This window comes from Larimichthys crocea, chromosome VIII (assembly GCF_000972845.2).
Source record: "Larimichthys crocea isolate SSNF chromosome VIII, L_crocea_2.0, whole genome shotgun sequence".
Lineage (NCBI taxonomy): Eukaryota > Metazoa > Chordata > Actinopteri > Sciaenidae > Larimichthys > Larimichthys crocea.
Genome location: NC_040018.1, coordinates 29,416,308 through 29,432,596, shown reverse-complemented (window position 1 = coordinate 29,432,596; position 16,289 = coordinate 29,416,308). Strand labels below are relative to the sequence as shown.

The following is a 16,289-nucleotide window of genomic DNA, read 5'->3' as shown; positions in this document are numbered from 1 at the left end:
GATTATCCAGGAGAGATTAGAGGAATCATCTCCAGCCTGTTGAAGTTTTCCCTCACTATTTTTATTTGACATTTAAGTTTCGATATCGCGTTCTGACCTTTTTCACACACAGGACAGCGATGGGGCCTTTCTCCAGTGTGCAGCTTCTCGTGGGACTTCAGGCTGTGCGAGTCCCTTAGTGATTTCCCGCAGTAGCTACAGAGGAAACCTCCTCCGGTGTGGGAGAACATGTGCCGACGGAGTTCCGGTTTCTGGGAGAAGCTCTGGTCGCACTCGGTGCAGGGATACGGCTTCTCTCCGTTGTGAATCCTCAGATGACACTCGAGATTCCCTGAGAGACAGGAAGTCGATGGGGGGTGTTATGGTCGCAGCAGGACCGAGATGCAGTGAATATGTATTTGAAGATTAGGTTCTCTCACCAGACTGATGCTGTCACTTTGATGAATGAAAACACAGCTGGAGAAGTACACTGTACACAAACAACTGTGTAACAGTCTAATTAAGTCAACATGATCACAACAACAACATGTTTTCTGTCCTTCACAAATGAGTACTTTGACATTTTGGGGAGGTATGTTTACTTTCTTACTGAAGGTCAGACGAGGAGATCAATATCAATTTCATCTTTATATGTTCGGTAAAGAGGCGGCTCTGGGACGTCGATCTCTTAGAGACCAGGACACAGGTACCCTATTGCATTTTAACCCCAGAGCCGTCGTGTTTACATGTTACTGTACGACGATTTGCTGCTAACAGTGTCGCCAATTATCTTCAAAGGACAATAACTAATTTATGATTAATTTAAGAGGAGCTTTAACGTAATGGATCACATTATAAGTGCAGAAGAAACATAAAAACTGGACTTTTAACAGGTTGTAAGCACTTGATATGCTTTGGCATCTCTGTTTTCAACTGGTTCAAATCTCAGTCACAGAGAATCTTTTTGTAAGTATCGGTGACTGTTCATCAAATAGCTTTAAAATTAATTATGGTGTTCCCCAATGCTCAATTTTAGGATCTACACTTCTTCACCTGCATTAATTTCCATATCTACACTAATGACACACGTATGGGGTGCCGTTTGTAAAGCGTCTCGCTCTGAAAATAACAGCAACATTTGTCACATTTAGCTAAAAACAATGTTTAAAAAACTGGTTTGAATTTTTGAGAGTCACTTTTTTGCACATTTAGAACAATATTTGTGAACTTAGAGATATTTTAAATATTTAAATCCAAATGTTAAATGTAAAATCTAAATCTAAATCTAAATGTTAAATCTAAATCTAAATGTTAAATCTAAATGTTAAATATAAATCTAAATGTTAAATATAAATCTATACACACGACTTTACATTGCCGCAGCCTTTTAAGACATTGGAGTTACGGAGGGCAGAGAATTTTCTACAGCTCAACCAGGACAAAACTGAAGCTTTAGCTATTGGTACTGAAGCAGAGAGACAGAAACTAAATACAAAACTACAAGCGACTAAATACTATTGTGTGAAGCACTGTTAGATCTAATTTGTAGGAAAAGTGCTATACAAATAAAGTCTGACTGATCGATAATAAGGCAAGGCAAGGCAAGGCAAGTTTATTTGTATAGCACAATTCGTACACAAGGCAATTCATAGTGCTTTACAGAGGCAAGGAAAAACATTTGACATTAAGACAAGCAATAGCAATAGAAATAAAAAAAATAAAAAGAGAAGAAAATTTAATTAAAAACATCAGAATGTCATTTAAAATCATTAAAATAGCAAATTTGAAAACAATTTAAAACAATAAACGAATCACTGGATTATGATTAAAAATTCTTTAAAAGTTCTTTAAAAGAGCTCAGCCATAAGCACGTGAAAATAGAAAAGTTTTTAACCTGGATTTAAAAGTGCTAAGAGTTGGGGCTGATTTCAGTCCTGCTGGTAGTTTGTTCCAGTTGTGAGCAGCATAACTGCTAAATGCTGCTTCACCGTGTCTGGTTTGAACTCTGTGCTCCACTATCTGACCTGAGTCCGTAGATCTCAGAGCCCTACTGGGTCTATATTCTACTAACATTTCATTTATGTATTGTGGGCCTAAACCATTCAACAAGAACAGATGTCTGCACCAAGAGTGAAAATCTATTTACTTTAAATCCCAAAAGTTTAAAGAATAAACTCTGACATATGTCCCGTTTCTGCTCTGTGTTAAGGTTTGTGAGTCGATTACTTTTGTTTACTCCCTTAAGTCAGGAGGTGAGATCAACCTGTCAGCAGTTTGACACAGAGCACACGTGACTGTTCAATAGCTTGTTGCGGCTCTGGGATCAGACAATCTGATATTACCTTTCTTCTGTCTGTCAGCACTTCCCACAGTGCTGACAGACGTGAGGTTTTTCCCCCGTGTGGAGCTTCATGTGGTTTCTCAGTTAGCCAGCAGCTTGGGGCCGACTGTACACTGCACCTGTGAGAGAAAATCAAATGCAGCACGTCCTTTCCCACCCTCTTTTTAAATACTTTAGGTTCAAAATGCTGTCGGGGGAGAAACAACAAGACCTGCATGAAAATTTAAAGATGTTATGTGAGAGATTTTTTAAATAGGACTGAGCAGCGCGGAGACCGAAACACGACTCCTTTAAAACTGTGTTTGTCTGAGATAGCTGAGGGAAAAGGGGGAAGCAATTTGAAAAACACTCCTCCATGGTGAATGCACATTTCAGGAGAAATTCATGAACGCACGAGTGAAAAATGAACCAATTAAGCTGCCCACTGTCATCTGGAAATGTCAGCACACACGGGTGAACAAGCACTTTAAAAAGGGTCCTATGGAGTTTTCTTTTGAACACATAAAATTCATATTTACACTCTCTCATCAAAATACTTTTGTATCCGTGAGCTCTATAGCTGCGGTTCCACCACAGGAACTTTCCCTAGAGAGGAACTATTGGAGGAAGTCGGTGCATTTCCACCTCGGGGACCAGGATCTAAATTAAGGCCCCGATGACATTATTTTACACCCTATAAAAGGTTCCTGCTCGGAGGGAAGTGCTTTCCAAAAGTACAGGAATTTAAATATTTATTGTGTTTCAGGCACCACTTTGAAAAATCTGTATCCACAAACCGGTTTGTTTTGTTTGTTCTTTGTACTTCAACACGTCAAGATGGAAGCATACAGCAGACGGAGCTGTCGCACTTTCATACGTCAGTGGAGTAATCTTTGCGAGTCTTCAGGCAACAATGGGCTGAAGGAACCCTGTCAGGCTTTGTTCAGACTGGAGGCAAATTAAGTTTGTGTCTTAAAGACCGACTGATCTGCAAGAGATCAGATCTGTGCGTCCAGAGACCACCAACTTAACTTAACGTAACTATGTACGCTGATGATGCAGCTTTGTCCGTACACCCAAAATGTCAGCAGACAATTTATTTCAGCATCTCCATAATCAGCCACTCTGAGGCTCTTCCATCACTCTAGGTTGGACTTTGTCGCCGTGTCGTGGTTCAGGTGACTCAGAAGACACTTTGAAATCCAACATAAGCTGCCAGAGCATCGGGACTAAGACACATCTGTAGAAATACAAATATCAATCTGGATACAAACTGCATATGTCAAAAACAGGATTTCCTTGAAAAGTCGTCTCTGGGACTAAATGTTTTGGGTACTTGGAAACAGCTTCTTCTTATCTACTTTTGCTGGCACATTGTCTGTTGCCTGTTGATCAGTGGAATACTGTAAAACCAAAAGTCTAAACTTCAGGTAATCATTACCAGTGCGGAGCAGAACGCCTCTCTACCTTCGGAGGCTGTGTGTAAATCATCCTGCTGCAGTGAAGGAGGCGGTGGTTTTTCACCGGTGTGCAGGACCATGTGCTCCTTCAGGTCCTGCTTCAGGCCGTACGTCTTCTCACAGTGAGGACAGGAGAATGGACGCTCGCCACGGTGACTCATCTACAAAATAACACCCAGTTATTTGAAGTTAAATGTATTATTACAGCTCGTATTGATTCTACTCATTAAAGGAGTAAATTGCTACTCTGCATTGTGACTAAGCTCACGGCCAACAAGTGAAAACACACAGTTTAAATAAAGACACTGCTGACGTGTCTTGTTTTTCTGAGGCTATTTAGTTGTCAAGTGATTGTTTTTTTTTTAGCCAAGCAGATAACCGAGCAAAGAGGATAACAACTGACAGCAGCATGTTTAAAACCGTATCTATTATCTTTAGCTGTCACCGCATTCAAAGAGGAAAAGCTGCTTTGCTGAGTTACTTATTTTTCAGCGTTGCTAGGGAGGGAGAAAAAAAGATACAACACAGAGAGGAGCAGAGGACGGGGGAAGAAAAGTAAATCAATAATATCCTGACAACTTCAGGGGAAATGTTGTAAAATAACAAAAAAGAAATGTCAGAACAGTTTGTGGTATTTTACACAGTTTGTCATTGACAAGTTTATTTTTCAACTGAAGAACGCCGTGCTCGATATTTATCTTAATACCAAAATTTAAAGGCTTGCTATCAATATCAATATCAATATCAATATCAATATCAATATCAATTTGCAAACATTGGCTCAAAACCTGCTGAATATTGAATGGATCTGATAGTAAACGTACCATCATACAGTAGCAACGCCTAGTTTATTTCACAATGAAAAATCTTCATATTAGACAATAAAATCATGTAAAATGATGTTCATTACTTTGGAGAGGATCTTTTGATGACCTAAAGAACGAAACGATAACACGATAAAATCACATTTTTGCTGACATCTAGTGGTTTAACTTCTCACTGCGCTGCAGTGATGAACAGATGTACTCCAGGACACTATGACATCACTGTACGGTGTGTTGCACGTCCGTCCTTCCATCCATCCATCTGTCCATCCATCAGCCTTCTTTTCAGAGTAGTTGATTTAAGCATTTTTATGTTTTATGTTCTATGATTTGTCTCATCTTGATCTTGTATATTTTTGTTATTATAAACAACATTACTGCTTAATAATTAAGTAATATTTTTTGGATATTTATACATATCCACTTATGTTTGAAGGATAAAAAATAGCAGATAGGAAAGAAAGAGTCATCCAATCACATCCCGTACTTGATGGGCTCTGAAGCTTTCTGCAGACGTGTAGTTTTTCCCGCACTCTTGGCAGCTGAGCGGTTTCTCCTCGGTGTGAATGAACTGGTGTTTCTCTAAGTGGTTCTGGAAGAACTTTTTACCACAGCTGGAACACCTGTACCGCCTCTCTCTGATCTCCGGACGCCACGTCAGAGCCACATCCTCTCTGGACGCCTCGGCTGCACACGCCTCTCCGTGTGTCCGCCTGCTGTCGTGTTATCACTGCTGGATGTTCTGTCTATCTTCTTGGCTCTCCTCTTCCTCATGTTTGTGGTTGGGTGTCTCCTCTTGATGCATCTGTGTGGTTTTCTCTGCAGTTCTTCCTCCTGTCCGCCCCTTTGTCCCACCTTCCTTCTCTTGAACGATCGATATGTTGGGCACTTCAGTCTCTGGGTCTTTTTTGTCTTCCACTTTGTTTTCTGTCCAACAAAAAAGGATGACAGAGCGAAAAGGTTAGCAGATTGATTTAAAAAGTATCCAGCTCTCGGCTCTAAAATGTCAGAGTCTTCTACTTTTCTTTGTTTTATATCTTTGTATATCTTGGTGTGTGTGTGTGTCATCATGGCAAAATGTAGTCCTTGAGATTTTGTAGCGAGTACTTTGCTCAGTGTGTCTGATAGATAATGTCAAGGCGATGGCGCCACAACAGTTCAAGGTGCAGTCACAAATCTGTACTGGCGTGTGTTCAAGTTTAAAGACAGGTGTAGTCCAACACGTGACACACGGGTCAGACCATCAGCATGTTGACAGGCATCGCGGCTGGTGCGAGATATCTCAAGTTCCCTATTTTTGCTTAATTTATAGATTAAATAACTACATTTATAACCACAAATGAATCTAAACATTAGAAGAAGTTACTGTTATATCATTTGCAACTGCTTTTACCATTCGCACACATTCACACACTGATGATGCAGCCAGAGTAATTTGGGGTTCAGCCTTCGACGCGCAGACTGGGAGAGCCGGGGATCGAACCACCAATCATCTGATTAGCGGACGACCCCGCTCCACCTCCTCCTGAGCAACAGCTGCTCCGTGGTGGAAGATGATGACACAGTGTTAAAATATTATGTTAAAAACTTCAAAGAATATTTCGACACTTTAGGGGAAAAAAAAAAGCTCCTTTGATTTCTTATGCCAGAAATAAAGCCGCGGTCACACACAATTACATTCTCGTTTGTAGAAAAAAACAGCATCGGGGGTTTGTGCTGGGCTATTTGCCGGCTCGGTTGGAGCACCGACTCCCTGGAGTCTCTTCCTGGTTGACTGACAACCTCACAGCAAAGACAAGACAATAGGTTCTGAACCTTTGAGGAAGCCGGGCTTCATGTTTCCAGGATATTAAAAAGTAAATATTACTGTAATAAAGGCAGTATGAAAAGTTTTACCTCTGAAGTATAAAGCAGCATAAAACTTAATAAGTAAATGTACTTAGTCACCTTTCCTGACTGATTCATGGACGCTTATTTACACACACACACACGTGTGTGTATATATATATATATATATATATATATATATATATATATTCAGACTTCATTCAATATATTCAAGGTTTCGTTCAATATATTCAAGGTTTCGTTCAATATATTCAGACTTCATTCAATATATTCAAGGTTTCATTCAATATATTCAAAGTTTCATTCAATATATTCAAAGGTTTAATTTCCTGAACGAAATTAAACCATTAAACCTTTGAATATATTGAATGAAACTTTGAATATATGGAGTGAACCTTGAATATATTGAATGAAGTCTGAATATATTGAGTTTCATTCCATATATTCAGACTTCATTCAATATATATGTATTCAAGTGTTCTGTATGTACGCCTTGTATTTACAGTATTTAGTACAAATGTCATATCTGGTTGTTTTTTCCTCAGGAAGGATTTCAACTTGTTTATATTCGATTTAATTGGTTTTGTTTTATTATTTTTCTGCCTCCTATCTCATTATCTTTCATTTAGTATTTATAATTGTTCCGAGGCTTTTTCGTGATTTATTGACTCAATCTGTTTAAATCGGCGCTCTCCAAAAGACCAAAAGTTTAATAAGATCTCCACAGCGAGGCCACAGTCTGTTGCTGCTGGGTATTTTCTGCATGAAGGTCCTCCTTAATGTCCCATCAATCACGGCGCATAAAAGGCTCCACCATCCAGAAATAATAAAGGATTAGTGGACCCGGAGAGCTTAATATTCCTTTATAACGAACGTGCGTGCGTCTAATGGTTTTGTTTTTCTCTCCTTGTGTTTTCATTTTGCCGACGTGTTTTGTGTTTTCCAGGAATGATTCATGCTCTAATTATTCATCTTCATCTCGAGCTGATGTTTCTCCTCACAAAGCGCCCAACAGAAACTGATCTCGGTGACATTAAATGACGTTTATGAGAGAAGTCGACGCTCATTGGTCTCTGTGTTTCTATACGTTTTGTTCAACTATAACTGCGACTGTAACTGTGACACTGTGGCTGGTAAATGTGTTTTCTGGGGCCCGTGTTGTTGTTGTTGTTGTTGAATGTCCCTCTAGCTCCTCCAGGTGGAGAGTATAAATATATGTAAAGTGGATTAAGGGCAGCACCAACTGGAGTCTGATGAATGAATCAGACGCACATAACCCACTTTACACTCACATGAAGGGTTGTACATCATCATTATTGACTTAATTAATGCCGGAGATTCATTTATTATCCCCTTTTTAAAATCAGTAATCACAAATTTAGGCTCCCGCACTGTGAGAAGGGGAAACGATGGATTCAGTTAATACTGATTTAGTTTCTACAACACAATAAACTCACGTTAATCAACTGATATTTCTATATTAACAATGAGTCAAATGACTGCGTGTCATTTTAAATGGGATCACTTGAAGCGACAAACCATCTTTCAGCGCGTTGTTTTGGTTCGGCAAAGAAGCTCTTATAAACCCGCTCAGCATCGAAGAGCAAGAAGATACAGGTCCAGACCAGCTGGTGGAGCATTAAACAGCTTGGTGGAGACCAAAACCAGAGCAAAAAGAGAGTAAATATTGGACTTAAAGTCACCATGTGACTCAGAATAAATGTAAATGTTGCTCTGTGTGTGCTGAACATGTAGATGTCAGCGTTACCATGTGATAATGTGTCTATTTTCAGCTAGTTCTGCCACCAAGTGGCCAAAAAAAAAAAACTGACTGATGCAGCTTCAAATAAATCTTCTTTAGGAACAAAATGCTTCAATAAACAGATTATAATCTATAATGTTAGAATATTTCAAGCTGTGAGAGATTTAAACATTATTTAACTTGGGAACTGTAAAAAAAGAGCAAACTGAATTTTTCACATTAAATTAAAATCCTTTCTCTTTATTAACGACAGACTGTTCGAACATTTGCACCTGCAGGCGTGTCCTGATCACCAGCTACACAGACAGGCTGGTTACTTTAATAAATTATATAAAATAAACAGCTGAGGGTTACAATTTATGTTTTTTTTTTAATAAAAGTGCAACTTCTACAGATGGTGCTGTAATTATACGTATGTTTTTTTTTTTCCTTTTAATAAAACTGCCTGGCAGATTTTGTTTCCCAGAGCAGGCAGAACTAAGTTAGTCCACCACCGTTTCTGTCTGATCGATCTATCCTGTACCTGTCTCTGTGTGTCCAGCGTCCTGTGCGTCACGACCATCCGTTGTCCCCGCGGTGTCTTCGTACAACAGCAGCTCAGTCCCCGGCCGGATGTCCTGACACACACGTAAACACACCTCTCCACAGGAACACTGCACGGCCACGTTGTTACGCGCCTGGCAGGCAAATCTAAGAAAAAATACAAAAACGTGCATTAAGATGCTCTGCTGAAAATACATGTGTTGAACTGCGGTTTCATGAATCTGATGCCAGGTTTTCATTCATGTTTATAGAACCGTATGGATGAAACACACAGGCTGTGTGATGACTAGGATAAAAAATATTTGAACGTAGTCACAGTCCTGTCCCCTTCAGCTCATCGCACAGAGACTCGGCGGCAGATGACAATACAATTTTCAGCAGTTTCGCTCTCTGAGAGAGAAAAATAGGCCGTTTTCTAATCAGGCCGCAACACACAGAACACAGCCGGGAGCAGGAGGAAGTGTTGGCACCACACACACAGCCAGCAGCATGCACACAAAACACGACACACTCACTGTGGTAGAAAGCTCAGGTATGGAGGCAGAGAAGAGATGCTCTGCAGTGACGTACACATGCTGCTTCACACTGTTTAATACTTCAGCATTAGATGTTTGCACCTTGAGTAAAGTCATATAAATTTAGTCTTATATGATGGAAGTTTTATACGTCTCTAAGAAACCTTCCACTTTGTCTGATTCATCCAAAAAATGATTGATAATCTGCTTTTATGAAGTTTTTAGCCACACCATGGATGAAATGTGGATCAATTCATAAACTGACTGTCTTTATAGTTACTCCTGTTCTCCAGAAGATAAACACTGATAACTCGATGCATTAACTGTTCATCATCTAGCACCATGAACAGGTCAGGATTTCGGTTTATGGCCTGCAAAACTTTTACACTTGTTAGTTCGTTCTTTCCTTGTATCTTTGGTAGGTCCAGGTCAGCTCAGGTCTTTTGCACTTTATTGACAAACCAAATCCAAGAGTTAATGCAAGAACCTAAAGCCTCAATTCTTTTTGTGTGAACTTACTTTATTCAGACGGTGCTCTGAAGTGAAGCTTCTTTATTTGCTGCTATCTCCATCAGCACCTACAACACACAGCGCAGGAGTTCACAGTACAAAGCAACTCATCGTACTTTGATGATGGTAACTATATTTATAGCAGGACAAGCCTGGGCGATAGAGGATCTGAATGAGAGTGTCCGACTGGATCCTGATGAACTGGCTGCGGTTTTAAAACGTCATCGTCTTTGTACTTTGTACAGACATCGCCTGCAGCACATTACTGACAGCGAGCAAGTTCAAGTGACCCAGGAGTCCTCTGGACGACATCGACCATCGCTCTCTGACTCAAAAACAACAAAAACTTAAACCCAGGAGTGAAACTCAGTCTCTCCTACGTCAGCCAGTTATTCTTTCAGCCTCAGGATGTTTGTTGAAAATGTTCATGCATTTTAATATTCATGATATCGACGAGTGCACTCCACGTCTGACTCAGACCCTCTCAGCACAAAATGAAGATGAAATGAGGTTGTGCTCTGAATGCGTATCGATCGCAGCGCCCCTTGTTAATTACCATTAGTACATCTTTTGGATCTGTGAAGCTGCTCTGACGCCTTCTCCTCCTTCTGTCGAGAGCACGCTGGAAAAAAAAAATGATAAGGGCCGATTCATTATCTGCCGGCGGAGGTCAGAGCTTAATTAAGCAGAGAGGGCTCGCGTTTATCTGCTGCTTCTGTCTGCAGGCGAGATGGCTTCAAACCAAACAAGACGAAGAACATCAAAGCTGAACAATTAGATTAGTCTTCATCAGTCACTGTGGATGATTTCTTATCACGGACTCAAATATAAATAGAACAAGCATCATAAAACTAGATAAATGTTAATAAATTTACATTTAAAGCTGCTTTATTGCAGAGAGCAGTCCTCGTTTCAGATAACTTGCTGGTTCTTTCTCGGCTCCCTGAAAAAGGTGCACAAGTACTTATGACAAAGAATATCTCCAGTTAAGTTCATCACGCAGACAAAAATATGCAGTCATGACGACAGCACATCCAGATATCACTTAAAACTGGATTATTTTCTAAGTGTGCCTCAGAGTGTCAGCTGCACAACTGGATTATTTTCTAAGTGTGCCTCAGAGTGTCAGCTGCACCGTGGAGGAGCAAAGCTGTGTTTGGGTTAGAAAGGCAAGACTCAAAGAATGAAGACTGACACCGAGTTCTGAGGTGAACGCTGTGGTAAAAGTTATTCTGCTTCAGTGTTGACAGAAAGCTTTATAGGATAGAGACAGATGAAGAGTGACAGAGACAGATGGGGACAGACGGGCAGCAAAGGGCCGCAGGTCTGCTTCGAAACCCTGGACCGCTCCGGCAAGGACTGAGCCTTTATACATAGGGCGGATCCGGATGCTGTTTTTAACCATGGTAGTTGAACGGAAAGCTGATGTCAGCGGGTCGGTCCACCACTTTAGTCCAGACTCAACAACTTTTGGATGGATTGGCAAAAAATTTGTACAGAAATTCGAGGTCCACCAGAATTGAGTGATTCCCAGACACCGACATCAAGCTGACATGCTCCGGGTGCAGACTCTTCAGATCCAGAATCTGTCCTGACTTTCTCAGTGATTTCTCGGGGTGGGATTTAAATATACGAGGCAGGAATGAACTGGGAAACACTCTCAAGATGGCAAGTGGACTTCCGAATCTCCTTCCTTCTGCGATCTGTGGGGGCTGAGAGAAGACCCAAACTGCAAGCTCTGTGGTCCAAAGAGGATAATGACACATATACTGTCGATACAGGTGGCGCCATAACAAGGTGCTTTTGTCCCTAGCCGACACACTACTGTAGAGCGTGAGAGACGCAAGAAGAGGCCTGCCAGGACGGACTCAAAGAGGGTGATCACCTTCATCAAGGAGGGAGCCAGGCCTGCAAAACGCCAGGTCTTGGGAGAAGGCTGCAAGGACAAGGGGCAGCAGGCATGGCTGCACCCAGTGGAGGCAGAGGTTTGCCCGCCAAATCTGTCTCAGCTCTGGGTGACAGGAGCAAAAAACATGCTGCTGGATGGATGGGGGACGATGGACGAGGCAGAACGTGACTCTTGCAGGTTATGAAGTAGGCGGGAGGAGGAAAGCTGGAAGCCAGGAGCAGATCTGGCAGAAGGCTGCAGTTACCTCACAAGGTATCTGAAGAAGTGGCACCCTAACAGTTATTTTATGTTTGTTCTTACTGTTGTTTCTACCTCTGTGCTGTTAGTCTCGCCTGTTTTGGACTCAAAGTTCATCTCGAGTTCACCCTCCTTGCCGTGCGTCATCGGATCGGTGTGATGTTTTGAGACCCACTCCGTGTCCCCGTCTCTCCCCAGCAGGGATCCAGCTTCCAGCTAGCGGCAAGCAACGTGGAAAGAAACGAGGCGAGAGCAGACGGGACGGGAGGAGTGAGACAGACCATCAACCTGCAGAGAAAAACAAAAGGCTGGATTCAGACTAAACCAGAGGAAGTTACTTTTCTGCACGTATGAGACTGAAAGACTTTTACACGACATCACGTCATCACTTTTAAATGGTCTTTGACCTGTTTTTATGTCAGCAGGGTCAGCCGTACGCTCTGTTCTCTTTCATTTGCTCAGCATTTAGTTCAATCCCGTTTAGGTTGTTGTGGTCTGGAATGACCCAGTTTATACAGGGTGCATTAATTATATAAGGCTCTGCTCACTGCTGCAGTTAACGTGTAAAACATCAATTCAATCCTGATATCGTTCAAGACAGGTAACGAGAAGAGCAGCAGTCGTGCTTCTTTACAACATTTAGACTTGCACGGTGCAGACCAGGTGTTTTCAGAGGAAGCATTGCTACACCTGTGGTGAAGCAGCTGAAGATACATCAAAATCTTCCTTAACAAAGTCGGGTCATTAAGGTTCAGATCCATTTATAACAGCAGAGACTTTCCAGTGAACGTGCACCACAGCAGCACCTGGACTCTGTTTGACCTGAATGGAACTGGACCCATAATTAGTCTCATTAGTAACACCTGTGCTGACCCCGTGACAAAATGGTCTATAACACTGGGGAACAATTTGGAAAGTCATTTTCTCCACAGCTTACCAAAGTTCCACTGATCAGCCGTAGTAAGACTTGCCAGCTGATCACGATTGGACTCATCTGCAGCTACGTGGCAACTTGTTTGTGCCGTCACATTGAGACAGTGCGGTGAGAGGTGTGTGCAGCTCCCAATAGGTCAGTACTGTCAATATCTACAAACAGAAGGCTGGCATAGTAGAATGAAGAGGATCTGTGCTGCTGTTCTCTTCACCTTGTCACCATGGGCACACCGCTGTAAGTTCTGTTTGGGTCGATGCTGTTTTTGTAGTTTTCAAAGCTTGTAACTTTTCCAACTTTTCTATATATTTCCTTTGTTCCAGATCATGTCTGCTCCTGATACTTCTCGTTGTAAATGCCTAAACCACCCTGACTCCTTTTGCTGTATTTGTGCTAGTTTCACCATTCCAAGTCAGAGGAAAGCAAACATCAGTGTATTTGTCCAACAAGCATATTTTACATATTTTAAAGTAAAACTCGGTGATCAAGACAACAAGACATGGGCCCCTCACAAAGTGTGCAAGCAGTGTGTGGAGAGTTTACGGATGTGGACCAAAGGAACACGTGAACAGTTGGCATTTGGTGTCCCCAAAAAGATCATTGCACAGACTGTTACTTTGGTTTAAGTGAAAACAAGCACATATCTGTTACAGTCTGAGATAATATGACAGATCTGATTCATTCTTTCACTAAAATCACCTTTGGAAATAAAACCGAGGTTATTAATAGACCTAAAAGAATGCAGAATATTATAACTTCTTTTGCTTAAAAATGCATGCTTTTATTTTGAAAGAACTTTGAAGCTGTTCCTTGATGAAATATTTTTACCACTAGAAACATTCAAATGCATGTTAACATATTAAGTACAGGATTTTTCATATTTTTTTATCCTATAGTTCAAAAACTTGACGTGAGACAGAAGAACTGAGATTTAGCACCCAAACATTAGTTAAAAACAGTTGTCAGACCTAACTCAATAAAAGAACTGTGTTCCCCAGTGTTATCTGACCACCATGTGCATTCGTGTGGAGCTGGCTATATTACAAAGAAAGAGTTCATTTCACTATTTAAAAAATTCGAGGTCTGAAATAATGATGAGGACTGTGGGGAGCTGCAGTCAGGCTGCGTGCATATTAATTACATTTAATGCAATATCAGGGTGAACTCTGCTGACCTCCTCAGTGCTAAAGTCGAATTATTCATATTACATGACACTTTTTAAACTTCTGTTATCAGGTCAAAAACTTGGGAGTGACCTTTGACTCCGACCTAAACTTTGAGGCCCGTATAAAAAAACATCATTCTATCACTTTTAGAAACATCGCCAAAGTCAGATTCATTCATCAACAAGGCTGACACAGAAAAACTAATTCACGCTTTTATCACTTCAAGACTCGATTACGTCTTCCTAAAAAACAAAAACAAAAACAGTAGGCCGCTTACAATTGATACAGACACGTTACAGGCACGTTTTAAAAGCCTTGGACTGGTTACCCCGAATTGATTTTAAGATTCTCTCATTGGTTTTTAAATGGCACCGACCTACCTTTGTGACATGCTACAGAAGTACAGTATGTACCAGGTAGGTCCCTCAGATCTTCGGCATCTGGACTCCTAGTTTGGTGAGGCCGCTTTTACTTTCTCTGGAACAGCTGCCTGTGGATCTGAGGGACTGCAGCTCTGTAGACACTGTTAAAAAACAACTTTATTATTTGTATCATGGTTACAGTATGTGTAGATAGAGAGACAGAGACTAGGGCTGCCACGATTAGTCACGATTCATCGACAACTAATTTAGTAGTCGACGCATCGTTTTGTTTTTTTTACTTGCCGAGTCTGCCTTTCTGTCTTTCTATCGGCGTCAGGCCTGACTGTACCGTAAATGAAACCATAACAGTATCATGGCTTCCCGGCAACGAAGCTCCAAAGTGTGGAAGCATTTTAAGAAAAGTGGTGAGAAAAGCGTGCAGGGCAACATTTGCAAAGCTGAACTTGCTTATCATGGAAGCACAACGGCTCTGCATGAGCATCTCTTCAGATGAGAAAGCGTGTCATTGTGGATGATTCTGAAGAGGGTCCGTCGTCTCGGTAAGCAAACCGGCTAGTGAACTGTCAGTATTAGGGTAAACAGTGAGCTTTCTTACTCATTGTTACGTTTCAGTGCTAAAAAAAAAGTCTGGTCTTCTTCTCTGGACGGCTTTGTGACCCCACTCCAAGCCAATGTCCTGACCGAGTCAGTACTAAACATGCTGGTCACGGACATAAGACCAATGTCCATGGTGGATGATGAAGGATTTAGAGAGATGATAAAGCAATTCTACCCAGAATATCACGACAACTACATACCAGGCAGATCCCATTTCACCACACTGATGGAAAAGAAATACGATGCAACCTTTGAGAAGGTAAGTCTTTCTCTCAATTTCAGTTAGTTTTATTGGCATTGATGTATTAAAACGACATTGCCACAGCAACAATAACACATAGTAAAATGAATAAATGATTTAAGAAACAAGCAAGATTCAGAATTAAAAGATCATCACTCACTTACTCAGTCACACACACACAATTAATAATTTTACACATTTCGTGATTAAATGATAAAGAGCTGGCTGACTGAACAACCATTAAATTAATCATGGTTAAAGCATGCAATGTAATGTTTTTTTTTTTTTTATGTTGAATGTTTGTTATTTAACCTACATAACTGTGTCTGATAACTGAACTATTTAACTGGTAAATGAATTTAAAGCTTTATGCATAAACTGACCAATAATGTTACAGTAATAATGGAAACACACACCTTACTATATATCTATATACACTATATAATTTTCTTCTTATTGCTTACTATTCTTTCAAATCATCTCATGTCTTTATGTAAAGGAGACCCTCAGAGGCGTAAAAAGTTCCTTGACTCTTACTTGCTGATGTGTGGACAAGTCGTGTGTCTGCCATTTCCTGAGTGAGGATTGGAAGATGAAGACCTTCAACCTTGCCACCATGCCTCTTGAGGAGAGGCATACTGGTGCAAATATAATGACATGGATGGAAGAGGTTCTGACGAACTTTGACATCTTGCCCACCGAAATAAAAGCAGTAGTTCATGACAGTGGTTCCAATACGGCGGCAGCAATGCGACTGCTTAAAGAAAAACATGGATGGGCATCAATCCGCTGTGCTGGACACGCACTCCAGCTCATAGCTAACACCACTCTCAAAGAAACAACCATCCCTGCAACCTCCACCCCATCAGAGTGGATTTTCTCTGCAGCAGTGAACATCTGCTCTCAAGAGAGAGCAAGCCTTTCCCTAAGCCATGTGGAAATGCTAAGTTTCCTGGCCATGAACAAGAGCCTTGTGCAGATTGGGATTAAATAAATAGTCAGAGTGTAGCAAAATACAGTTGTCACTGAGCACAAAATGCACTTTCTTATATTTGAGTGAGACC

At 41.0% G+C, this 16,289-nt stretch overlaps 1 long non-coding RNA gene across 2 annotated transcripts; it reads right to left on the bottom strand.

The window, feature by feature from the left end:
• Nucleotides 1-1,982: 1,982 nt before the first annotated feature.
• On the bottom strand, nucleotides 1,983-9,871 carry LOC113746293 (uncharacterized). Of its 2 annotated transcripts, XR_003462732.1 has the most exons (4): nucleotides 9,771-9,871; nucleotides 8,717-8,883; nucleotides 5,071-5,510; nucleotides 1,983-3,920 (listed from the first exon to the last, which is right to left on the bottom strand). It is a non-coding gene; the product is annotated as an uncharacterized LOC113746293 (long non-coding RNA). The 2 variants fall into 2 exon arrangements; XR_003462731.1 differs by lacking the exon at nucleotides 9,771-9,871 and having other exon boundaries at nucleotides 8,717-9,564.
• Nucleotides 9,872-16,289: the final 6,418 nt, after the last annotated feature.